The sequence below is a fragment of the Natator depressus genome, chromosome 1 (genome assembly GCF_965152275.1).
Source record: "Natator depressus isolate rNatDep1 chromosome 1, rNatDep2.hap1, whole genome shotgun sequence".
Taxonomy (NCBI): Eukaryota; Metazoa; Chordata; order Testudines; family Cheloniidae; genus Natator; species Natator depressus.
In genome coordinates this window covers 178,162,473-178,189,155 of record NC_134234.1, presented here as the reverse complement: position 1 = coordinate 178,189,155, position 26,683 = coordinate 178,162,473, and the positions used below count along the sequence as shown (strand labels likewise).

General features: G+C 42.3%; 1 long non-coding RNA gene across 1 annotated transcript in view; it reads left to right on the top strand.

Annotated features, from left to right (window-relative positions):
• Positions 1-14,439, top strand: part of LOC141983897 (uncharacterized) — a 255,391-nt gene extending 240,952 nt beyond the window's left edge. Inside the window, exons 2-3 of the long non-coding RNA XR_012638561.1 lie at positions 12,170-12,272; positions 13,991-14,439. This is a non-coding gene — a long non-coding RNA (uncharacterized LOC141983897). The remainder of the gene's footprint in view (positions 1-12,169; positions 12,273-13,990) is intronic.
• The last annotated feature ends 12,244 nt before the right edge of the window (positions 14,440-26,683 follow it).

Genomic DNA, 26,683 nt, shown 5'->3' with positions numbered 1-26,683 from the left:
TCCTGAGCAAAATAATGGAAAAGAAGATACAGGATTCAATTGATAAAGAACTAAAGGATAGGAATATACTTAACGCTAGTTGTGATGCTATATGATTGAAACACGACAATTTATATCATCAATATTGCCACTGTCAGACAATTGCAACAAATCTTGTACAAAGTATATCATAGAATCATAGAATATCAGGGTTGGAAGGGACCTCAGGAGGTCATCTAGTCCAACCCCCTGCTCAACGCAGGACCAATCCCCAACAAAATCATCCCAGCCAGGGCTTTGTCAAGCCTGACCTAAAAACTTCTAAGGAAGTAGATTCCACCACCTCCCTACGTAACGCATTCCAGTGTTTCACCACTCTCCTAGTGAACAAGTTTTTCCTAATATCCAACCTAAACCTCCCTCACTGCATCTTGAGACCATTACTCCTTGTTCTGTCATCTGCTACCACTGAGAACAGTCTAGATCCATCCTCTTTGGAACCTCCTTTCAGATAGCTGAAAGCAGCTATCAAATCTCCCCTCATTCTTCTCTTCCACAGACTAAACAATCCCAGTTCCCTCAGCCTCTCCTCATAAGTCATGTGTTCCAGTCCCCTAATCATTTTTGTTGCCCTCCGCTGGATGTTTTCCAATTTTTCCACATCCTTCTTGTAGTGTGGGGCCCAAAACTGGACGCAGTACTCCAGATGAGGCCTCACCAATGTCGAATAGAGGGGAACGATCACGTCCCTCGATCTGCTCACTATGCCCCTACTTATACATCCCAAAATGCCATTGGCCTTCTTGGCAACAAGGGCACACTGCTGACTCATATCCAGCTTATCGTCCACTGTAACCCCTAGGTCCTTTTCCGCGGAACTGCTGCCTAGCCATTCAGTCCCTAGTCTGTAGCTGTGCATTGGGTTCTTTCGTCCTAAGTGCAGGACCCTGCACTTATCCTTATTGAACCTCATCAGGTTTCTTTTGGCCCAATCCTCCAATTTGTCTAGGTCCCTCTGTATCCTATCCCTGCCCTCCAGCGTATCTACCACTCCTCCCAGTTTAGTATCATCCGCAAATTTGCTGAGAGTGCAATCCACACCATCCTCCAGATCATTTATGAAGATATTGAACAAAACCGGCCCCAGGACCGACCCCTGGGGCACTCCACTTGACACCGGCTGCCAATTAGACATGGAGCCATTGATCACTACCCGTTGAGCCCGACAATCTAGCCAACTTTCTACCCACCTTGTAGTGCATTCATCCAGCCCATACTTCTTTAACTTGCTGACAAGAATACTGTGGGAGACCGCATCAAAAGCTTTGCTAAAGTCAAGAAACAATACATCGACTGCTTTCCCTTCATCCACAGAACCAGTAATCTCATCATAGAAGGCGATTAGATTAGTCAGGTATGACCTACCCTTGGTGAATCCATGCTGACTGTTCCTGATCACTTTCCTCTCGTGTAAGTGCTTCAGGATTGATTCCTTGAGGACCTGCTCCATGATTTTTCCGGGGACTGAGGTGAGGCTGACTGTCCTGTAGTTCCCAGGATCCTCCTTCTTCCCTTTTTTAAAGATTGGCACTACATTAGCCTTTTTCCAGTCATCTGGGACTTCCCCCGTTCGCCACGAGTTTTCAAAGATAATGGCCAATGGCTCTGCAATCACATCCGCCCATTCCTTTAGCATTCTCGGATGTAACTCGTCCGGCCCCATGGACTTGTGCACGTCCAGCTTTTCTAAATAGTCCCTAACCACCTCTTTCTCCACAGAGGGCTGGGCCATCTACTCCCCATGTTGTGATGCCCAGCGCAGCAGTCTGGGAGCTGTCCTTGTTAGTGAAGACAGAGGCAAAAAAAGCATTGACCACATTAGCTTTTTCCACATCCTCTGTCACTAGGTTGCCTCCCTCATTCAGTAAGGGGCCCACACTTTCCTTGGCTTTCTTCTTGTTGCCAACATACCTGAAGAAACCCTTCTTGTTACTCTTGACATCTCTTGCTAGCTGCAGCTCCAGGTGCGATTTGGCCCTGCTGATTTCATTCCTACATGCCCGAGCAATATTTTTATACTCTTCCCTGGTCATATGTCCAACCTTCCACTTCTTGTCATGTAAGATGTCAGTGGAAAAGTTATGATTTGCTGAGTATGATTTATCTTGTTTATATACATGTATCATTTTTATATCAGAAGTTATGAATATTAGCTATGTAGCTGAGTTCTTCGGATTAAAAGACCTTATATGTGATGAAACTGATTTTCAGTAACCATTAATCATAAAGTGTAGCATCTGGGTGGTGAAACAAGGGCTGGGATGCCTAAGGAGACTGCAGTTTGGACTTCTTGTTAACGAGTATGGTTAGACAGAAGTTTACTTTTGTTTCTGGCTTGGTATATCTAATAATAGAATAACCACCAGTTTGGTGTGAGTCTGCCCTATTTCTCAGCAGTCTGTCCTGAATCTGCCATCCTCAGCTGTGACCCACTGAGGCACAGTGACACTAGTCAATATGGTTTATGGAAAATAGATCTTGTAAAACAAACCTAATTTCATTCTTTAAGATTACAAGCTTGTATGATAAAGGTAATTGTATAGATGTAATACACTTAGACTTTTGTAAGATGTTTGACTTAGTACAGTATGTTCAGATTTAGCAAATAAAAGCACTATACCATATCAATAGAGCACATACTAAATGGAGAAAGAACTGAATAACTGACAGTTTTCAAAAAAGTAGTAAGCAATAGGGAATCATCATAAAATGGGGGTGTTTCTAGTGAGATTCTTCAGTCATCAGAAATTGGCCCAACTATCAACAATTTTCCTAAATGATCTGGAAAATCACTGCTGATAACATCTCTGGATGACACAAAGATTGATGGCGTGGTAAATAATGATGAGGATGAGGCAGTCACATCGAGCAATCTGGATCAGTTGGTAACCTGGGTCTGTTGAAACAGAGTGTGTTTTAGTACAGCCAAATGCAAAGCTATACATCAAAGAACAAGGAATGCAGGCCATACCTACAGAACGGAGAACTGTATTTTGGAAACCAGTGACTGTGAAATGGATGTAAGGGTCACAGCGGATGAACAATTCAGCATGAGCTTCCAGCGTGATGCTGTGGCAAAAGGGATAACTCAATGCTTGGCTGTATAAACAGGGGGGTAGGGATGTGATTTGGCCTCTGTATATGGCGTTAGTGAGAACTATGCTGGGATACTGTGTACATTTCTGTTATCCTCATTTTAAAAAAGTATATTGAACAATTGGAAAAAAATCAGAAAAGAGCCACAAAAATTATTTGAGGGACAGAGAAAAGGCCTTAGTCAGAGACTTAGGGTTCAATCAGTTTATTTTATCAAAAAGGAGATTGAAAAAGGTTGCTATTCTGGGGTCCCATCTGCCACCTGGAAAGAGGAGGAATTAAAACATTTGCTTCCATTTTGCTTTCTTCAATAAACTATATGCATGCAGACACAAAAATAAAGCTGAATAAACTAAACAAGCTATGTCTCCTATAGCTTCAGAAGAAAGATTATTTATCTTTTAAAATATTTGACAGGTTTTCAGATGGTATAGTGATATAGGGCATATAAGACACAATGGAAAAGCTCCCATTGATTTGTGTAAGCTTGGAGTTAGTAGCACAAATAGAAATGAGTAGAAGATATAAAACATAAATGTAATTAGCAGGGGCAGAGGATAAATACACATGTGATTTTTATTGTACAACTGTTTCATTCAAAACCAGAGCTATTATATTGGCTTTATGATATGGAGGGGACAGAGAAAAACTCTTCAGTCATGCCAAAATGAGGCCATAGATTGTACCTGGAATGGGTGACAGCATGGCATCCTTCTGCCTTACTAGCCTCTGGCATACTCTCCTTTGGCAATCAGCACCGTAATATGAGTGATTTTAGGGGAAAAACTGGCCAGCATCCTTCCCCAACACATTCTAATTGATGGGGCAAACTTGTTAGTTACTAGATGCAGAAATTGACCCCTTCTTTGAAGCTTCTGCCTCCCTTCGAGGTCAGAAATAATGTATAGACATACTGGGGGAGTCGGTGTATAGCTAATGCATCAATCGTGCTGCCAGTGAAGAGAGGGGTCTGGAGATCAGTGTAAGGCTGGCTTAACTAACATGAGCAGGGCAAAGTTAAGACAGGACATGCCTGAACAAGTAACTAATGAACTAGCCTAAACAAGTGATTGCTGAAACAACTAACTATTGTGAAAATGTTCATAGTAACTAAGGGATGCAGAAACTAGCTAAACTATTGTAGGCGTCCTTAGCGTAAACAAAGTAATCACAAACACTCTTCACTGATAAGCTTGCTGTACCCAATCTGCAAAGCTATTGGTTTTTACATGTAAGAAGTATAGATGTTTGTAGCTAGGAAAGATGTGTATAAATGTGTGACATGGATTGGAATTGTGGTATCACCCTGTACCCAATCCCTATGTGTATGGGCCTGGCCAGCATGGGCAAAGAGGTCTTACGTGGCTAATAAAGTAATCTGAATGATGTTCTGGAGTCAAGCTGAGTTTTTTGGGTCCCAGAGAACAGGATGAAGTGTTCTCCCAGAACTGGACAAGATGTTCTGGATAAGCCAAGTGGAAAAAGTCTTGGAGGGAATCCCAACCACCAGTGCAGAAGGACAAATACTCTACCTGGATGCTCCAAGATTAGTGTGATTGGTACCCAATTTCTCTGCAGATCCTTGTGTTCACAGCTCTGAGATGCATCCTCTGGCTTTTGTGTGTCTCTGTTAGTCCAGCTTATCGGGGAGAGAATGTGGCACTGTCCTTATTCTCTAAACTATGCAGAATTTGTTGTAGACTTTTCTCCTCTACTTCCCTGCTCCTTCGGCTACAATGGTGATGAATGTGGCCCAATCATTCTTCTTTAATATAAATAGAGTTTAACTGTATAGGGTATCATAATTGTCCCCACCACAGTCGTCGTTGCTGTTTTGCAATTTAAAATTAAATGTTTTGCTTTGAATATCAAGGGGAGAGAACATTGAGGAAGCCATTTCCCCAAGTTAATTATCTGCTGATGCAAATGGACAAATTGCTACCCAGGTGAACAGCAGCAGTAACCACTTGCCAGAAAAAAAAAATACATTTTTTCCTTTCTGTTTTAAAATGCTGAACCACCAGCAGGTGTCTAGGAGCTTCAGAAAGCGTGAAATCCAAGCATTAAAATGCTGTCTGTATGCCATATTGGTTTGTCCTAGTCATCTAACTACACTCAGGGTCCTGTAGTCTCTCTCTCATAAAGATGATTTGCAAATAGGATTCAGAAAACTCCATTAACTCTAGAATAATATACAGAATGCACCAAATACACTGTCAACGGTGCGAGAGACACTCAGACTTGAAACTCTTTCTTTCTTTTGTTATTTCGTTCATTCTTTTAGCCTCAACAAAGGCATGGATCACTGCCTTCCTTTCAGTGTGATGGCCCCAGCATTCTCTGCAGTTATCATATCCACCTTGGGAAATCAGTGGAGCATAGAACTCATCTATGGGAATCAGGCGGGTGGTGACTTATTTAGTATATTTTATGGGTTTGGAAATTTCTGAACTGTGTATTTTAAGGCATCTATTCTACAAACACTGCACATCTACATAATCACCTGAATAGTCCCTCTTGAAATCAATATGACTAACTCTCATGAGTAGAGATATGCTTACACAGAGTGTGTGTTTGCAGGATGGTGATTGGTTCTATAATCAATAGGAGTAGCTAACAGAAACTTGTCAAACTGAGATACTACAGTGAGAGTAAAAGACCTTAAATGAGGCAGGGAGGGAAGGAAATATCCTCTGCGTCATTGGCATGTGAAGAATTTGTCGTAGCTGTCTGTATCTCAGCAAAACTTAGAAATGATGTAACATAATGTAACAATCCTCACACCATTTCTAACTCTGAGTAAAATACAGTATTTGAACATTCTTTTTAGTTCACTTTACTAGTATTCATGAATATTCAGGTAAGGGGAAGTTATTTGCAAGACTGTCTTCAGGGAGCAAAAACAGTCTCAAATATCAGTTCAAGTAAACATTCTCTTAATTGAGAAAATGAGCATGGCAGTGATTGGAGTAGGTGAAGGAAAAGACTTACCTGGGATATCATGCCATTTGATTAGCACCCTTCTTGCCAATCTCAGCAGAGGAACTAAGGAATGAATGTGTTGGGAGACCACATGCAGAAAAAGTGCCCTGGAAAAACAACAACATCCCTTTGCCATTTTGAGAAGATCTCTAGTATTTGCACAATAATTTTGTCTAATGCCTATGTATGTTCACTGATAACTTTTACAAACAGCAAAGAGAATTCTTCCAGTTTTTAAAGTTTAGTTGATCCTATCAGGGACCAGAAAGTATACAGTGTGACCGAGCTGGCCAATTATGTAGCGAAAGATCACAGCAAGCAGTTCACAAACAGTCCTAACACCATTTGCACAAACTGTTCGCTGAACAATTGCAAATAAACAGACATGTAAAATGCATGATCTCTTCTTGGCTAAATCACAAACCATTAAAAAAGGTCTAATTTGATTGGACAACTTAATCAAAACAAAGAGCTAGGTCAGCTGGAACAATAATAAAGATAACATCACAGTCCTCCTGGAGCACCTGGCTGTGGATCTTTCTACAACCTATGGCAGTTGATGGCTATCAAAAATCAAGATGGCCTAAATACAAGAAATAGTGTTGGGTTATGGAATCAACTCTTCCTCCATCCTATCTCTGCTCTTTTAAAATTAATAAACTTGCTACATTGGAAAATGAAAGTTCCAGATTCACATACGATCTATAGCATGGTCAATAGAAATAACCACTTTCTTTTATCAGTGTTTTTTTTTTTAACCTAGACTTTAAAGCATCGCTGTGAGATCTCCATGTACATTCATTCCTTGATTTCTCTGATGAGATTGCCAAGAAGGGTGATGATTGGATGGCACGATATCCCATATAAGACTTTTCCTTTGGCTCCACATGCTCCGATCCAGGGATCTGCAAACTTTGGTCCACGGCCCGCCAGGGGACCACGTCCGCAGGTTCGGCCGATCACAGCTTCCACTGGCCACGGTTCGCCGCTTCAGGCCAATGGGGACTGCAGGAAGCAGCAGCCAAGTCTGATCATTGACATGCCCATTTTCTCCAAGCATTACTTAGTACTGAGGATTACTACTCTTTTTTACAGCATAACAAGAAAACTGCCATTAAGTAATTAATAGAATTGTATGTGATTAAGTCAAATATAAACCACCTAACTTTATGACCTCAGTTAATTTAATAACTTGATATGTACCAGAGAGCTGATTTTTTTTCTAATACTGACTTCACTTAGGTTGAGATTTACCTGTGCTTTCTCCTGCTAAACTTGACTTTGCTCAGTGATGTGTATTGAAATCTCATAACCCATCCTCATCTCTTACCCTTCTCTCATTTGCAAAAGTCAAATAGGGAGCGGGGGAGGGGGGAATGAACAAGATCCTCTCATCTATTTAGCATTGATTCAGCATGAGAAGTGTTCTATTGCACACTCAGAGCAGCCTGTTAGTGCCCTCTACTGTTTTTTCTCCTCCCCTGACTTGTAATCATTTCTGGAAAAAGGTGAACATAATAAGCAAAAATGTATTTTCTCCTATTATTGTACTTCAAAGGTTTCTTTTGTGTGGGACAGCAGGAAAAAAATCAGGTTATAACATACTTTTTTTAAGAAGAGAATGTTCTAAATTCTTAACTTTGCCCACAATAAAGGGCAAAGTGAGGAAGTGGGAACAAATATGCTTCCGAGTGCTTCCCCTTCACAATGAACTTCACCAGTCCAGAGTGCTTGAGGGAAGTGGAACTGATGTAGAAATACTGTATATTTTATATGTTTTGCTTAGCGCAGATTAGACATGGCGGTAACAAAAGAAGCTTTTCTTGAGAGAAAATAAATTGAAAAAACATTTAAAAATTCCTTTTGTGTGTCATCTTTTCCTTTTATTTCCCATCAGCTCAAATGGAAGAGGAGAGGAGCTTTTAAACCAAACTGATTTTAAATACATATTATTGGTTTTACCTCCAAATTAGCCAGCCACTCAAATCTAAGACATTTTGAAATTGACTTGTACACTCAAGCCCTGATCTTGCTACTAATTGTACACGGCAGGCTGCTGTTTTGGCATGTGCTACCAGCTGCAAGATCCTAAGTAGACCATACTTTAGAACACTTATTTTATTTATTATAATGATAGAGACAAATGCTCTCACTGTTGTTTTGGGCACTGTTTATGTAATTAAAACCAATGTAGCAGCCATCTTGTCAATAAACAGGGAATAAATGAATAAGACTCTTCACCACTGTTCTGTGATGGATCCCAATAATTTTTTGTTAGGCAGATAATAAATGTGGTTGCTCTTCACTATTGTAAGTACATTTGAATTTCCTTTTCAGCTGCCTCAAAGGCCATCTCTCTGTCTGCTCCCCACCATCACAGCAAATATCAGCAAAAGGTCTGAAGCTCACAGTTGTGGGGGTCTAGTTAAAGATGACTACCAAAAACAGGTTCTGCAGTTGTACAGCCTATGGTTTCTGATAAGTTTCTGTAGGCCAGTAGCTACCGGGAACTATTTTCAAGCAATGTTTAATTTGCATGTATTGTACGTTGGTTTGTGTTGGAATACATTTGGCTCCTGGCACTTTCCCGTGGTATTACATTTTACACCTACTGACAGCAAGAATAATTGCTATGAACAGAATGAAAATGCCTACTTAAAGGTTTTTGTTTCTTCACTTCTTTTTTTACAATGTGAGCATTACTGCATATATAAGTTTAAAAACACCGATAATTTCTTAACCTTATAGGTCTGCTGTGAAAGCATCTAGAAAGCTTAGTTGCCAAAATGGAAAGTTAAGAATAATAGGGCTATTTCTAAATCAATACCACTTTTTCTGTTTTCTTTCACATTGGTTACTATTACTTTGACTCATGGCTGTCATTTTGCAGATACTCAAAAGTTTTGATTTCCAGTTTTAGAACTCTTCATAAAAAAACAATGGCCAGTTTTAAAAAGGGGGACACTGTCAAGTCATCTAAAATGTTCTTACTGTTCTCCATTATTAAAATATTATATTATACTCTTAAGGCCAATGTTGGATGTGTGTGACCTCTCTGTCCTTCCTATGTTGCCAAATGGGATGTGGGTCACAGTATGAAGAAGGTCAAGAATACAGCTACTTAGGAAATGATTTGTTAAAAACAATACCACTAAAAACACATTTGTTTTCAAGAAAATATTCTGAATTTTAGTGTAAAAAAAAAAAAAAAAAGAGCAGCCAGACCACTTCCCTCTCCCAGCACTCAGAAAAAGAGGAAAAAAATCAACCCGATTCAGTTGAGAACTGCTGTTCTATGAGACAATGCATAGTAGCCTCTTACTCCCCATATCATAGTCTCTCCTGTGGCTAGACCATCCTTAGAGTAGTCTTGGAAAGAAGCTGCAGAAGAGCTCTCCATATTTGCTTTGTGGTGCAATCCAATGAGTGGGGATGGATACTCTTGGAAATGAAATCACTATTCCCATAACCTCTTTCTGCAAATCTGAATACCCATTTCCCCTAGCACAGAGTCCACAAAGAGGATTGTGCAGTCATGGAAGTACAATAAACACCTCAAAGAAACTTGGGGAAAGAAAATAAAAGTAGAGTAGTTACCTGAGTGTTATTTACACAGACACACACACAATCACATGAACAACCTAAAAGTCGAGATTTGCCTTGAACAAACCCTATAATAAAACTAGAATGGAGACCAGCGTAATTCCCCCTGCAATACCAGTCTTGGAGGCTTATTTAACTCAAGAAGTTATTTGAAATGATGGAGGGGGAGAGATTTTAATGTTAATGATAGACTGGTGTTTCCTAATGTATGTATATGGTGTCTAGCTAATATGGCGGTCCGAGCATTTGTTATGGGTGGATAGGTATGTTGCAGAGATAAATACTTAATGTTAGGCTGCTAAAGATTTCTAAAATACTTATTTCCATTAATGCAAAGGTTTGGGTTTTCATCAACTACTAACAACTTCAATGAAGATAATATTTTCTCAGAGAAGACATCAAGGGGCTATAACAAAGCAGTGTAATAATTCAATAATAGTCTGCTGAGTGCAGTTAGAGTTTTACAGCAAAGATAAATTGTCTTTAGTTTTGATTTAAAGAATGAAAATGTATCAGCATCTGTAACATCACTAGTCAGAACTCCCCAAAGAGAAGGTACTAAGGGCTGAGGAAATAGCTGCTTACATAAATCAATATTAGACTGTAGTCTGCCAACTAGTGGCCTGATCGAAAGGCAGATATAACCAATTGGCACACTCTCCAGATTACTTGTTGTTCATCCTTCACATTAGCATAGATGAGACTTGAGATGGGGCTCCTAATTTGGGGCAGCAGTTCTATTAGGGTAAATGGAACCACAGATGGAGACAATAGAAATCTGCAGGGATTATTCCCACAACCAAAGTCTGAAGAATTCCAGTGGAGCTTGTTTCCAGTTTTACTTGATCCACTCTTACTTTAGTTCCATATACTATAACTCAAGATGTACACTACAAACTGCTTGCAATATCCTGACTATTTAGTGCACCAATACCATGACCATTCAGTAGTCACCTTGATGATGCAGCCCTTTAGAACAGAAACACTTGAACTCTAGGTATCATTATGCTCTCTGCTTATAAAATGGTAGGCCTTAAAGTCAAGGTGGTTAGTTAACGGATTCTAGGTGGAATGAATGAATTTTAATTTCAAAGCAGAGATTTTGTTGAATCTGTTCATTGGTTGTCCTTAGTTGTAGAAAAGAATACTACTGCAATATTTTCTTTATTTACATATACAGTGATTGCATAAAAAGTTTCTGCTGTTTTGAAAGAGAAACTCTTTGATCAGTTTTTCTCATTCTAAGTACAGGAAATATTTCTCCAGCTGGGAATTTCTTTTTTTAAATGAAAGAAACTTAAGTGCAACCACTGAATACAATACATTAGAGAAGCAGCTATTTAAAATGAGCAGTGACAGTTAAATCCTACTTAAAATAAGTATATAATTAATGCTGATGAGCTAGATATCTGCTGCACTGGGAACAAAGGTATTCCCAGCTCAATTAATAAACAACACTGAATCGGGTTTGAGGCATCATCAAAATTCATAATGGGCTCAGCAGAAGAAAATACAAACACATATAATGGCATTGTCAAGAAAGCATTGCCAACTTTCCTTCAATTGATAAGGTTATTATAACCAAATCCCAACTTCAATAAATATAAGAGACCTGTCTGTGCTTTAACTCTTTAAAATATATAGTGGTAAGTGTTTTTCTCTATATGGAATAACCCCAGCTATTAAATGGTGGCAATCATTGATGTCGCTCATTAAACAATATCACTTTTATTTTTTACTAATGATTTAACATTAGTCTGCTATTTTCTATCCTCCTGTCTTCCAAAAATCTAGCCTTTCTAGCGGCCAATTTACTAGTTAAATCTCTTGAGGCGAGGATAATACCAGGCTGCTGTTACTGCTTTCTGTAAGTGCTTGACAGATATAAAGCTACTTTTGTTCTCACCTTCTTTGAAAGACAATGAGGAAGGAATTAAGCATTCATTATTATGCGCATTAGCTTCTTGTTCCTGTTAGTGGCACAAGCTCCTGGCATTTGGGTTTTATTTTTCTTGGTGTGAGATAGGAAGCGGTTGGTTGTTTTTTCTGCTATGGGATTTCTGTTTCTAGCTGTTAACTGTGGATCAGGCCAGTTTCAAAAGTCTCATTTTGGGTGTTTCTCACTGCTGCTGTGGTTGGTAGATAATTGCAGGTCAGCACAGAGGGACAATGGGGTAATAATGGACTCCAGTAAACAATGTAATTGTTCATCTGACAGCTAGGCAGTCATGAGGGAGAAAAAACAAACCACCATGAAAACTGCTGTTATGGCTAAGGAAAGAAATAAAAGGGACTACAGGCTTATCTATGGATGAACAAATGAATTTTTGTAATGGCTTTCAAATCAGTTTTTATGCACACTCTGACCTATCCCTCTCTCATTGTTGGTGCTGGGGGCGGGAGATCCACTGATATCCCCTTATCTGTTTTCTTCTTCCCACACACTCAGGCTTCCTGTATCCACGGACCCTCTGGTGAAAGCAAATGAAGCACATTCCCTTCCACATGAAGGCCCAGACATCTTTACGGACCTGCTCCCATTGAAGTAAATGGTAAGGCTTGCATTGACTACAGGAGGGGCAGGGCCAAGCCCCCCAGTGTGTATCAAGGCACTCCCAGCTCCTGCTGGCCTAGATGGTGGATTATCAACTGCATAACTTGAACTCATATTATGTAGTTAATCTTAGGAACTAACAGCAAGATTAAAAACATTAGACATTGTTATGGATAATTAGAATGTCCACATTAACATTAGATAAATAAATAAAGGTATATAACCCTGGGGCTTCAGGTCATAAGCCAACCTTTTTGCTTAGGGTTAGGAAGAAACCTCTCACACAGTGAGATTTTATAATTTTTCACTATGAGGGTTCTTGCACCTTCTGCTGAAGCATCTGGTACTGGTTACCTTCTGAGAGAGGACACTGGTCTGGAGGGATAATCAATTTGATCCAGTATGTCATTCCCATATTTCTATATTTTCTCCCAAATTGGGACCAAACATGCCACTTTTTCAGTGAGGAAGACATTTCTATAGCAAATTATATGTGATCTGAAAATAGGAATTCGTAATGATAGACTATCACTATGCTAATATTTCACTATTCTAGACTCCTACACATCTACCATCATTTCTATATACATCCATTTAGCAGTGTCTTATTAATGCATGTGTAAACCCTAGTTATTTACTGACATGGAGGACTGAAGTGTACAGCAAAACATACATTTTGATAGCTACTTTCACTTTAAAAGATTTCTACAGAATTATACAAACTAAATGAACTGATATAGAAACTATAGCAGTGATCACATCACCCACTACTGAAATGCAGCCAGGGCTTGGGTGGGACACCAGCACACACAACGACAGTAAACAGCAGTTTAAGGAGGAGAGTGAAGAAGGGAACCATGCTTTCCTAGGAGCAGAACATATCGCCTGAGGCTTCCTGGTCTCCAGAGAAACAAAATACCAGAAGCCTGCTGTCTTTATAAACAACTGCAGTCCAGGAATACAAAGCCATGAATAGCATCTTCTTCTGAGGCTGTGACTACATAGTTGTGTCCATTAAAAGCTACAACAAACTGTATTTATTCAAAGTTGTATACTTCAGACTGGAGTATTATTCAAAGTACCACTCATCAAAACAGAAACGCTGCAGGTATTCAAAGCCACATTCAAACCAAGTTTACCTGCTACTGCTCTGAGGCTGCATGTGGTGCTGCAATATATGAGACTGATTATTTACAAGGGAGATCATACTTATCACAGCAATTTTTATTACATTTAACCTCTTAGGTATAGTTCAATATATTAATATGTTGGTATCGCTTGTTTCCCACTTCAAGTCATATATGTATGTTGAGTTGCATGTTAAAACACTTCCTAAGCATCCCCGCCTGTCTTTTTATTTTCGCAAAGCACTATACATATTTATGGCACTAAGCATTAAAGATTAGGAAATGGATTTGGGGGCGGATTTTATAGGGACCTTAAAAGCCCATTAACTGGCTATGGAAGAATTGCCCCAGCAGAGGCACAGTGTGAAACAGTTGTAGGCTGCCCTGTCCCTGGCAAAGGGAGGTACATTAGGATGGTGCTGTGATGGATATGGCATAACTAAGATATATTTTATGCAAGATGTAAGGTATCATTGGAAAGATTATGATTTACTGAATGTGATTGTCCAATTTGTATGCATATATCATTTCTGTATCTGGAGTTAGGAATATTAACTATGTAACAATTACAACTGTGTGTGTATTTCAGAGACACCGATCAGACAACAGGCCATCAGCCTTGATGGACCATTAGGAAGAAACAATAAGACTTTGAAGATACTAATCTCTCTCCTTCCTGAGAAGTGTCCTGGGATGTAGCTGTGACACTACTAGGTCAGGTGGTCCTGTCACCTGGAAATAAACACCATCATGGACTTCTAAGTAATTTCCCACTAAATGTAGGGGGAGGTCAAGACCGGGAAACAAAAGATTCCCACCTTATGTAAATCTTATTTCAGGCTGGGGAGTAAGGCAAATAGGACTCTTCTCCATTGCTTTCCTGATCAAGAAGAAAGACTGCTGAAAGTACCTGGAAGAACAAAGGAACTGGGCGGTGGGAAAGGCCAGGGCTGAGTCCAGACTAAGACAGGAGTCTAGTATGTAAAAAGAAATAACTGGAACTCTAAGCTACAGAAACTCTGCAACTTTCCTAAAACAAGGGTGAGAAATTACTTCTTAAAACCTGTTTCTTTAAGATCTTAAGCTTAGTATGCGTGTTTTGCTTTATTTGCTTGGTAATCTCCTTGTTCTGTTTGCTATCCCTTATAATCACTTAAAATCTGCCTTTTATAGTTAATAAACTTGTTTTTGTTTATTATTAAACCCAGTTTGTACAATTTCTAACTGAGGGGAAAGAAGTTGTGCTGATCTTCCTCCACATTGAAGGAAGGGGCAAATTTATGAGCTTACATATTATAGATTTTTCTACAGCGGAAGACAATGTTATTTTGAGTGTACTTTCCAGAGGGGAGCTGCACTTGATTGCTGGGCGATTTTCTAGCTGAGTCTTCTCATAGAGAGCTGTTTGCAGACTCTGTGTGATTCTATAGCTGGCGCATCCCTTCCTCTGTGTGTGTGTGTGTGTGTGTGTGTGTGTGTGTGTGCTGCCAGAGGCTGGAGAGCCTAATTCAGCAAAACAGGGAGAGGGAGCCCAGGCTAGTGGAGCAGACAGGCTCAGTGAAATCCCAGTACATCAGGTTTCATCCAGAAGGGGTTACAATCTGTCACAGGTGGAATTCTTCAAGGGCCTCCTTCCCATGACTCCATGTCATCTTCATCATATGGACCCACGGGAAGGAGGCCCTTGAAGAATTCCACCAGGATTTCAACAATTTCCACCCCACCATCAAACTCAGCCTGGACCAGTCCACACAAGAGATCCACTTCCTGGACACTACAGTGCAAATAAGTGATGTTCACATAAACATCACCCTATACCGAAAACCTACTGACCTCTATACTTACCTACATGCCTCCAGCTTCCACCCAGGACACATCACACAATCCATTGTCCACAGCCAAGCCCTAAGATACAATCGAATTTTCTCCAATCCCTCAGACAGAGACAAACACCCACAAGATCTTTATCAAGCATTCTTAAAACTATAATACCCACCTGGGGAAGTGAGGAAACAGATTGACAGAGCGAGACGGGTACCAAGAAGTCACCTACTAGAAGACGGGCCCAACAAGGAAAATAACAGAACACCACTGGCCAACACGTACAGCCCCCAGCTAAAACCTCTCCAGCACATTATCAACGATCTACAACCTATCCTGGAAAACGATCCCTCACTCTCACAGACCTTGGGAGGCAGTCCTCACTTACAGACAGCCCCCGATCCTGAAGCAAATACTCACCAGCAACTACATACCACAGAAACACTAACCCAGGAACCAATCCCTCATTGCCTACTCTGTCCCATATCTACTCTAGTGGCACCATCAGAGGACCCAACCACATCAGCCACACCATCAGAGGCTCATTCGTCTGCACATCTACTAATGTGATGTATGCCATCATGTGCCAACAATGCCCCTCTGCCATGTACATTGGCCAAACCGGACAGTCCCTACATAAAAGAATAAATGGACACAAATCGGACATCAGGAATGGTAACATACAAAAGCTAGTAGGAGAACACTTCAATCTTCCTGGACATTCTATAACAGATTTAAAAGTAGCTATACTTGAACAAAAAAAACTTCAGAAACAGACTTCAAAGAGAAACAGCAGAACTAAAATTCATTTGCAAATTTAATACCATTAATTTGGGCTTGAATAGGGACTGGGAGTGGCTGGCTCATTACAAAAGCAGCTTTGTCTCTCCTGGAATTGACACCTCCTCATCTATTATAGGGAGTGGTCTTTATCCACCCTGATCAAATTGGCCCTGTCAACACTAGTTCTCCACTTGTGAGGTAACTCCCTTCCCTTCATGTGTCGGTATATAATGCCTGCATCTGTAATTTTTCCTCCATGCATCTGAACAAGTGGTGTTTTACCCATGAAAGTTTATGCCCAAATAAATCTGTTTGTCTTTAAGGTGCCACCAGACTCCTTGTTGTTTCTGTGGATACAGACTAACAAAGATACTCCCTGATACTTAATCTCACCCTGAGACTTTACACAAGGTGAGATCTAATAGGTAGTGAGTAGCAGCGCAGCCCCAGTCGTAATTCCTTTCCTAATTCTACCTTGCTTCAGGGGAAAAGTAATCAATGGGAGACTGAAGAATGGAATTAAAATAAAGCAGCTTTGGAGGCTGGGTACAGAAAAAAGAAGAAGAGGGAAGAAAAAAACCTAATGAAAAGGTGGAAAGAAACTAAGAAGGGGGAAGAGAGAAACATACATGGAGGAAATAAACTGGCAAATGGACGGAGGGAAAAGGGAACAGAGAGGGAAAACAGGAGAGAAACAAGGAGAAGTTTCATGGATATTTATGTAAATCTGTTGCTTTGGTCCTTCAAAGACATTTGGCAGGTTGTCAATATGGCCTATGTGTTGCAAAAAGATCTGCACCACAACCATATAAAATTGAGAGGCCGGAGGGAGTTTAGGTTGGTCCAATTTAATAACCCTGTGACAGGGTATACCAGATCCTCTGATACCCCCTGCTGGAGGCCTCGTGACCCTGCCATACTGTGCCCCAAAAAGAGGCAGTGGGGAGTGACACGGCCAACCAGGGCCCAGCAGCCTAGTATAAGAAGAGTGGCAGGGCCAGAGAAAGTTCAGTTTCTTGCTGGAGCTGTAGGATTTTGGTTGATGTGTGGCTGACTGACAGAGCTACGGAACCTTGGACAGGGTAGTGCTGCTAGAAGCTGGGGAGAGTGAGAAGGAGCCCTGAGCTGATTGCTGGGATTCCACTGGGACAAGGCCCTGAGGTAAGGGTGAACATGGCTCAGGGCTGTGGGGAGGTGGCCCAGGAAATTAGAGAAGCTAAGTGACATAGTTAAAGGGACACAGCAGACAGCTGCTATCTACAGGGTCCCTGGGCTGGGACCTAGGTTCCCTGTAAGCTGCATGGCATGCTATTTAGGGCTGTGCAGGTCCCCTGGCCCAGTCCCTCCAGAGCGGCTGGGGAGAGGCGCCTAGGTACCCCAGACCAGACCAGACCACACCCGCAGAAGCAGCCAGGGAGAGGAGCCCTCCCCTGGCCTAGCCCAGCCCCACTGGAGCTGCCTTGGTGGGGAGAGACACCCCTCCCCACCAGCCCAGATGCTGTTGAGGGGGGAGACACCTGGGGGGTGTCCTATCTATTTTGGGCAGCCTGCACCCTCAACCTTTTATCCCTGGCCCCACCTCAGAGCCTGCACCCCCAGCCAGAGCCCTCACCCCCCTGTATCCCAATCCTCTGCCCCAGTCCTGAGTCCCCTCCCATACTTCGAACCCCTCAGCCACACTCCACCACATGAATTTTGTTATGTACGTCAATATGAAGGTGATGTGTGACACATCACCTTCATATCGGTGCACATAACAAAATTCATTCCGCACATGGGTGGGAAAAATTAGAGGTAACACTGGCTGGGACCCAGAGTAGTGGGTGGGCTTGGGTCTTCCCCACCCCCATTAGCCACTGGGGTGAAGTGGCCTCGATATTGAGGCACCCCAGAGTGGGAATTGAACTATAGTGGCCCAGCTCAACAGCTGTAGCCAGGAAGCCTAAGAGGGCGAAGACATTGTCTCCAGGGCGGGAGCCCTGGGTCACTGCTCTATGCCAGAGCAGGGACAATTTGAGCGTGTGTGTGCAGGCACATGCACTCAGCCAAGGGGGTGCCCATGAGAGGTGAGTGCACCCCACTACATTGGTTCTAAGACTGTGGATTTGGGACCGACCCCTGAAACAAGGGGACAGTGGAGGAGTTGGTAAGACTGCTGGCCCAGCAGCCGCACTGTTCTACTGAAACCCAGAGGACACTAGTTGAAACACAATATGAGGAGCAGCAGGCTGCTCAACAGCAGCAGGCTGCACTCCTGGAGGTGCTTCAGCTCCAGCAGCAGCAGGAGCAGCAATTCCAGGAGGCATTGTTGCAGCAACTAACTAGCTCAGCCCCCTCAAAGAAGTTGAACTCTGGGACAGGGATACCACAGGCCAAGCTGGGGCTGCATGATGATCCGGAGGCCTACTTAGTCACCATTGAATGGTAGCCACAACTGCTGCTTGGGATAAAGATGCCTGGGCCACTAGCCTGGCCCCATTCCTGCCCAGGAAAGCTCAGGCAGCTTACCAGGCCCTGGATGATGAAGAGATTCCTGGACAGTGAAGGCTGCCATACTCGACTGTCTGGGAGTATCCCCAGAAACCTACCGGTGCAGGTTCCTCTCAGAGCTTTTTGCCTCCAGAGTTTGCCCCAATGCCGTAGTTCAACACCTTAAAGACTATGCCCTGAGGTCCACATGACTGCGGAGATCATAGACGTGATAATCTTAGATCAGTAGCTAGACATATTACCAATGTCAGCTCAAACATGAGGTCAGCATCATAGCCCCAACTCACTTGCCACAGTGGTCCAGATTATGGAGGACTATTTGCTTACTGACTGGCCTGGTATACCCCACCAAGGCCTGACAACTGGCAGGCCCAGGGTCCGAAGAACTCTGGTTCTGAAGGGGGCACCCAAGAGACCTGAACTGACCAGGAGGGAAGTTCCTCTGGACCCAGCCCCAGGTGCACCCATCACAATGGATGTCTGCCCTCCTGTCCCAGAACTGCACCCCAGAAGCCCTGAAGACAAGGGGTCAGCCAGACCCTATTAGTGGCCTACTGGTTTGAATTTGCTGTGGTAGGCTAGGACGCTTCAGCCAATCTTGTCCTGTCATGGAATGTGACTTCTTAGACCGGAGGGTCCCCGAACCATGTAGCAGCTCTGAGCCTAGGCTCGACCAGCAATATAAGGCCTACGTGGCTCAAGTCGCTGTGTGTGTGTGTGGGGGGGGGGTGCACTCTGCCTGAGCTGGTGGAGTCAGGGTGCTCCCAAACCCTTGTTCGAGAGTCCCTGCTCAACTGTAGCACCCTCCACTATGACCGCCCCTTGAAGGTGATGTGTGTGCATGGGGATGTCCACTCCTACCCCATGGCCTGGGTACAACTGAAGGTGTGCGATCACGAAGCAAAAATTCTGGTTGGAATAACAAAATGCCTTCCCTGGAAGGTTATAATTGGGAGAGACTGGCAACAGTTCCCCTCTTTGCTCCTTCCCCTATCAGGACCTTCTACTAGCTGAACTGATATCCCAAAAGCTGGATGAGATATTTCCAATACAGAAATCTGACTTTTTGGAGAAGTCTGCCCAAACCCAGAGGATTAGGAAGTCCCGAAGGTGACACTGAGAAGGGAGGACTGGTTACAGACCCGTCTGGCTGGGGAGACAGAACCAGGGGAACCATCTCAGCAGATGGACAAGGCCCAATTGGAAGGGGGAGAAGCGCCTTCCAATTCAGAAGAACCTCTCCAGGAGGTTCATCCTCCTGACCTAGACTTAACCTATTTACCCCAGACTTATGACTTCATACATGGACAAAAGGAAGATGACACTTTGAGAGAGTCATAAGCCTGGATAGTGGTGATTGATGGGATGGTTACCCAAGAGGCCCAAGCTGCCCAATTTTCCCTTTTTGAACTAAAGAATGCTATGCTCTATTGAATTGACCTTGACCCAAAAACAAGGGAGGGCTGCTACCAACTCCTGGTGCCCCAAGAGGGAGGTCTTGCAGCTGGCTCATTCAATATCGTCAGCCAGCCATCTTGGCTGGGGGAAAAACATTAGCCCATCTATTATGTAAGTTCTTCTGGCCAGGGATCTATAAGGAGGCCTCTAATTTCTGTTTATCCTTTCCAGACTGTCAGCAGATTGCACCAATGGGTTCAGTGTGGGCTTCTCTAATACCCCTATCTCTAGTAGGTACGCCCTTTGAGAGGATAGGGATCAATACTGTGGGCCCCCTAGAGAAGTGCTCAGGGCTATCAACACATACTGGTCGTGGTGGACTATGCCACACAATATCCAGAAGTGGTACCTATGTGCTCAATAATCACACAAAGTATAGCAACAGAGCTAGTTCAACTTTTTTTCTCTGGTGGGTTTACCTACCGAAATACTGAGCAACCAAGGGACAAATTTCATGTCTGGGTTGTTAAAGGAGGTGTGGGCACTTCTGAAGCTTAAGGACCTCCGTCTACTACCCCCAAATGGATGGCCTGGTGGAGAAGTTCAATCGAACCTTGAAAAATGTTGAAAAAAATTGTAAACACTGACCCTCTCAGCTGAGATCAACTCCTACCCTATCTTATGTTTGCAGTATGAGAGGTGCCACAGGCCTCAATGGGATTTTCCCCGATTGAGCTGCTTTATGGCCAGCAACCCCGAAGGATACTCAACCTTCTCAAGGAAATGTGGGAAAAGCAACCTTCCCAAGCCCAAAATGTAATTCAATAGGTCTTACAAATGCATGAATGACTAGATCAGGTGGCCAGGTTTGCTTTAGAGAATCTGGAGCAGGCCCAACAAACCCTGTCTCGCCACTATAATCAAGGAGTCTGGGAGAAAGTCTATTAACCCGGTGACCAGGTCTTGCTATTGTTACCCAGATCTGAAAGTAAGCTCTTGGCCAAATGGCAAGGGCCCTGAGTGGATGAACTCTTGGATTGGCTTGGAAAGGCAAGATACAGAATGATATTGAAATTAACCAAAGGATATTGGGAAATACCCCTTACAAAAGACTTCTGGGAAAAAGCTCCCCTAGGGCTGTTCCATTTTTATAACTGTGCCTTTCAAATACATGCGGCACCAGTCACCTTCTAACGCCTGATGGATCAAGTACTGCATCACTATGGTTAATTTGAAGCTGCCTGTTTAGATGATGTAGTGGTCTTCAGTGAAGATTGGAGGTCACACTTAACTCACATAGCATCCATTCTTCAGTCACTGAGAGAGGCTGGGCTCACAGCGAACCTAAAGAAATGTAAATTTGATATGCAAGAGACCAAATGCCTTGGGTATCTGGTAGGGAACGGGAAGATACAGCCCGTACAAGATAAAACCAAAGCTCTAGCGAAAACTCCAGTTTCAAAAACAAACAAACAAACAAACAAAACAGGTTTGGGCCTTTTTAGGCCTGGCCAGTTATTACCATTGGTTTCTCCCTCATTTTGTGACACTAGTGGTACCATTGACAGATCTGACCAAGATGTCACACTGAATGTGGTACTATAGACACAGGAATGCCAGGTGGTGGTTCAAAGCATAAAATACTTTTTTCGGTAGCAGCCAGTGCTCCGATGCCCTGACTTTGGCTTACCAATTATCCTGCACACAGATGTGTCCATTGTAGGCTTGGGCGCTGTACTGTCCCAGAACTTCCAAGAACTGTTCCAGAACTTCCAACACCCAATCCTCTATCTGAGCAAAACACTTCAGCTGTGAGAGACTAGGTACTCCACCATAGAATGAGAGTGCTTGGCTATCTGCTGAGCAGTGGTGGCACTGCATTACTACCTACTGGAAGCCCCATTTGAACTCCTCACAGACTGCGCTCCTTTGAAGTGGATGCAAGCCATGAAAGACATAAAATGCCGGATTACACAACAGTATCTGGTGTTGCAACCTTATGCCTTCACAATAAGACATCACCAGAGGTCCCCCCATGGGAATGCAGATTTCTTCTCCTGAACAGTTGACACTGTTTTGGGAAGACATCCTGACACCAATCCTTTCTGCGGGGGAGGTATGGAACAGTGTAAACCAGAGCCTCTGAGGCCTTGTGGCCCTGCCACACCCTGCCCCAAAAAAGGGCAGTGGAAAGGGTCCTCCAAGCTGCCTAAAGTGGCTCTGTGGGACACAGCCAATCAGGGCCCAGCAGCCTAGAGCTGCAGGGCCAGAGAGAGTTCAGTTTCTTGTTGGAGCTGTAGAACTGTGGATGGTGTGTGGATGGCTGATGGAGCTACAGAACCCTGGACAGGGCAGAGCTGCTAGAAGCCAGGGAGAGCAAAAATGAGCCCAGGACTGGTTGCTGGGACTCCATTAGGACAAATCCTTGAGGTAAGGGTGAACATGGCACAGGGCCGCAGGGAAGTGGCCCAGGGAATTAAAGCCATGCAACATAGTTAAAGGGACTAGCAGACAGCGGCTATCTAGAGGGCCGCTGAGCTGGGACTTGGAGAATTGGGTGGGCCCAGGTCCCCCACACTCTCATTAGCCACTGTGGGGAAGTGGCCTAGACAGTGAGGCACCCCAGAGTGGGGAACTGAACTATAGTGACCCAGCTGGACAGCTGCAGCCAGGAAGCCCAAGAGGGCGAAGACATTGTCTCCAGGGAAAGAGCCCTGGGGTGCACTGCTCTGTCCTTGCTCTTGAATAATGTGTGTGTGGGGGGGAGCATGCACATTCGGCCAAGCAGGTGCTCACAAGAGGTGAGTGCACCCTGTTACATACCAAAATTAAACATTGGAGTTGGGTCAGGACACGGTGTAAAATCTGCTCCTTCTTACAAAATGTTCCATGAGATATTTAACAGCCAAGTGTCAAGGCCTAGTTTTATCATGGGTTTTGATCTGATGGAATTGAAGTTCAAGGTGTGTCATTTTTAATCAAATAACTTTGCATTGCTCTCTACCCGCCCTGCACTGTGTGGGGTACTGTACAGCAGAATAAGAACAAACACAATGCAATAAAACCATAATAAAATACCATCTTCTTCCACTTTAACAAATGATAGGGATTGAAATGGAAACTAATACAGTTAAGAACAGTAGTAGTCATCATACAAATACCCTTAAGGAAAAAACAAACAAATTTAGTTTAATGTGGGAAAGGGGTGAAATTATACTGATTTTGTGTAATGTCAGCACTTTAGAAGGAATTACAACTTTCTCCTACCATTTTCTCACAGAACGGCAGAAATGCTGAACAACAGGTTTGAAACATTCAGAGATGGGTAGTGCCTAATATGGAGCATAAATGGAATTTAAGCATCCATGGGATGTTTCATTGGAGAGCCAGGTGACTGAGCACTGCAGGGAGAGATTGCATCTATTTTCAGCATTGTGGACATGACCGTGAGACACCCTACAGAAAGAATCACACTACTCAATGATGCGGGGTGGTGGGGAGAACAATAACAGAAAATGTGGAAATGGTCAAGGTGCTTAATAACATTTTTGTTTTGGTTTTCACTAAGAAGTTTGGTGGTGAATGCCAGTGAAATGAGGTAGGATCAGAGGCTAAAATAGGGAAAGAACAAGTTAAAAATTACTTAGATAAGTTAGATGTCTTCAAGTCACCAGGGCCTGATGAAATGAATCCTAGAATACTTAAGGAGCTGACTGAGGAGATATCTAAGCCATTAGTGATTATCTCTGAAAAGTCATAGAAGATGGGAGAGATTGAAGCAGACTGGAAAAGGGTAAATATAGTGCCAATCTATAAAAAGGGAAATAAGGATAACCCTAGGGAATTACAGACCAGTCATCTTAACTTCTGTACCCGGAGAGATAATGGAGCAAATAATTAAGCAATCAATTTGCAAACATCTAGAAGATGATAAGGTGATAAGTAACAGTCAGCATGGATTTGTCAAGACCAAATTATATCAAACCAACCTGATAGCTTTCTTTGACAGGGTAATAAGCCTTGTGGATGGGGGGAAGTGGTAGACGTGGTATGTCTTGACTTTAGTTAAACTTTTCAAACTGTCTCGCATGATCTTCTCATAAACAAACTAGGGAAATGCAACCTAAATGGAGCTACTATAAGGTGGATGCATAACTGGTTGGAAAACCATTCCCAGTTCTCAGTGGCTTCACAGTCATGCCGGAAGGGCATAATGAGTGGGGTTCCTCAGGGATCAGTTCTGGGTCTGGTTCTGTTCAATATCTTTATCAACGATTTATATAATGGCATAGAGAGTACGCTTATAAAATTTGTGGACAATACAAAGCTGGGAGGGGTTGCAAGTGCTTTGGAGGACAGGATTATAATTCAAAATGATCTGGACAAACTGGAGAAATGGTCTGAAGTAAATAGGATGAAATTCAATAAGGAAAAATGCTAAGTACTCCACTTAGGAAGGAACAATCAATTGCACACATACAAAATGGGAAATGACTGCCTGTGGGAAAGGGATCTGGGGGTCACAGAGGACCACAAGATAAATATGAGTCAACAGTGTAACACTATTGCCAAAAAAAAAAAAAAAAAAAAAAAGCAAACATCATTCTGGGATGTATCATCAGAAGTGTTGAAAGTAAGACACGAGAAGTAATTCTGCCACTCTACTCTGTGGTTATTAGAGTAATTGTGTCTAGTTCTGGGTGCCACATTTCAGGAAAGATGTGGAGAAATTGGAGAAAGTCCAGAGAAGAGCAACAAAAGTGATTAAAAGTCTAGAATGCATGATCTATGAGACAAGATTGAAAAATTGGGTTTGCTTAGTCTGGAAAAGAGAAGACTGAGAGGGGACATAACAGTTTTCAAGTACATAAAAGGTTGTTACGAGGAGGAGGGAGAAGAATTGTTCTTCTTAATCTCTGAGAATAGGATAAGAAGCAATGGACTTAAATTGCAGCAAGGGAGTTATAGGTTGGACATTAGGAAAAAATTCGTAACTGTCAGAGTGGTTAAGCACTGGAATAAACTGTCTAGGGAAGTTGTGGAATCTCCATCATTGGTGATTTTTTAAGAGCAGGGTAGACAATCACCTATCAGGGATGGTCTAGAAAATACTTAGTCTTGCCATGAGTGCAAGGGACTGGACTAGATGACCTCTTGAGGTCCCTTCTAGTCCTATGATTCTATATTGTGCGGGGAGGGAGGGAGCGATCATAACAAGAATAAAGCACTGGTTAATTCAAGCTCTCTTGGCATGGTCATATTCGGGTAGAGGTTCTGGGTTAATGCTGAGTGACTTGTGTAAGGGAGTCTGTGCTCTTGCAAAATTCCTCCTGAAATTAGGCACATCATTCAGGGTGATATAATACACTCCCCTGTGTTCAGCATATCAGCTGAATTCATCATTACCCTGGTGACTTTTAAGCTGCTATCCTTCCCATTAGCAGCCTTCAAAAATGGATACGAAATAAATTCAATATGAATTCATATAGGAGCATTGTAGTCTACAAACACACAGAGAGATGAAAAGAGCACAGTATATTGTTGCTTAATTCAATTATTGCTATGGAAATAAATCCTAGAAGAGAGTATTATATTCCTAGTCAATGATCTATTAAAATCCACTTCTGAGTTACTTGTGATATTCAGATCTGATCCAATTTTCAAGTTAAAGAAAAATCTTCATATTGAATCAGTATCTTAGAATACTTTTCTACTTCAAGCATAGAAATACGTTAGAAGTGCTTGTGAAAGTAAAAATGACTATGGAAAGTCACAGACTGGCTTTGATATTTTTATGTATATTAGAAAACAGAAAAATGAAGGTTTTGTTTTTGTTTTTTCCCCAAGGGGTAGAAATATTGAATCTCACAGGGAAAAATGGAAAGTGCAAAGTTGGGTCTGGCACTTGAAATCTCTAAACTGCCATTAGTCTGTGTCAAGCAACTCACTCCTTGAAAAAGAGTAGAAGGAAACAACCAAAGTTTAGATACCTCTCTTAAGAATACAAGTTTTCACAGTTGTCAGTGTGTAACATCTAAACAGCATTACTTTGAGCAGCTAAACAACATTTGAAACATCATGTGACTTCAGTAGAATTACATCTGGGATGAATTTGGCCCTAAGCTTTTATTTGGGATGGAGCACAGCTGATTTAATATAGTGTGAGAAACAATATAGGCATACAAAGAAATAAAACCAGAAGTGAGCTACAACTTGAGACTATTTATTTGAAATAGTTCTTCCACTTTACGTTCATATTAGACTCAAGGCCAGCTCCCAAGTGTCTCTTGATAAAATGGTTCTTTTCTTTTTAAAAACACTCTATTTGGATCCTCAAAATGATAGAGAATAATGGATGAGGATGGCTGGAGTTAGAATATTAGAAGGTAAAAGTTACTGATGTACAATTATAGTCTGAGCTAGCCAGAGAGAGTCTGATTCTCATCTCACACTGGTTTACACTGATGTGACTACTGACTTCACTAGACTTATTGCTAACTTATGCCAGTGTAAGGAAAAAAAGAATTGGGCCCACAGAGAGCTCAAAAGGAAGAGGCACAAGAATATATTCGATGATATATAATTGTGGCTCTCCAGCTGTATCATTCTGAGCACCACTTCATGAGAAAGTACTTTTCTTTATTGAGGTATTTGTACACAATCTACAGTGGGAGTCAAGGCTGACATTGTCATAAATGTTTAGGGGTTTTCCCCCAGAGAATTTCTGGTAACTTGGAAAGAAAAAAAAATTTCTATCAAAAATATGTATTTCTGTTAATCAGGCTATCTT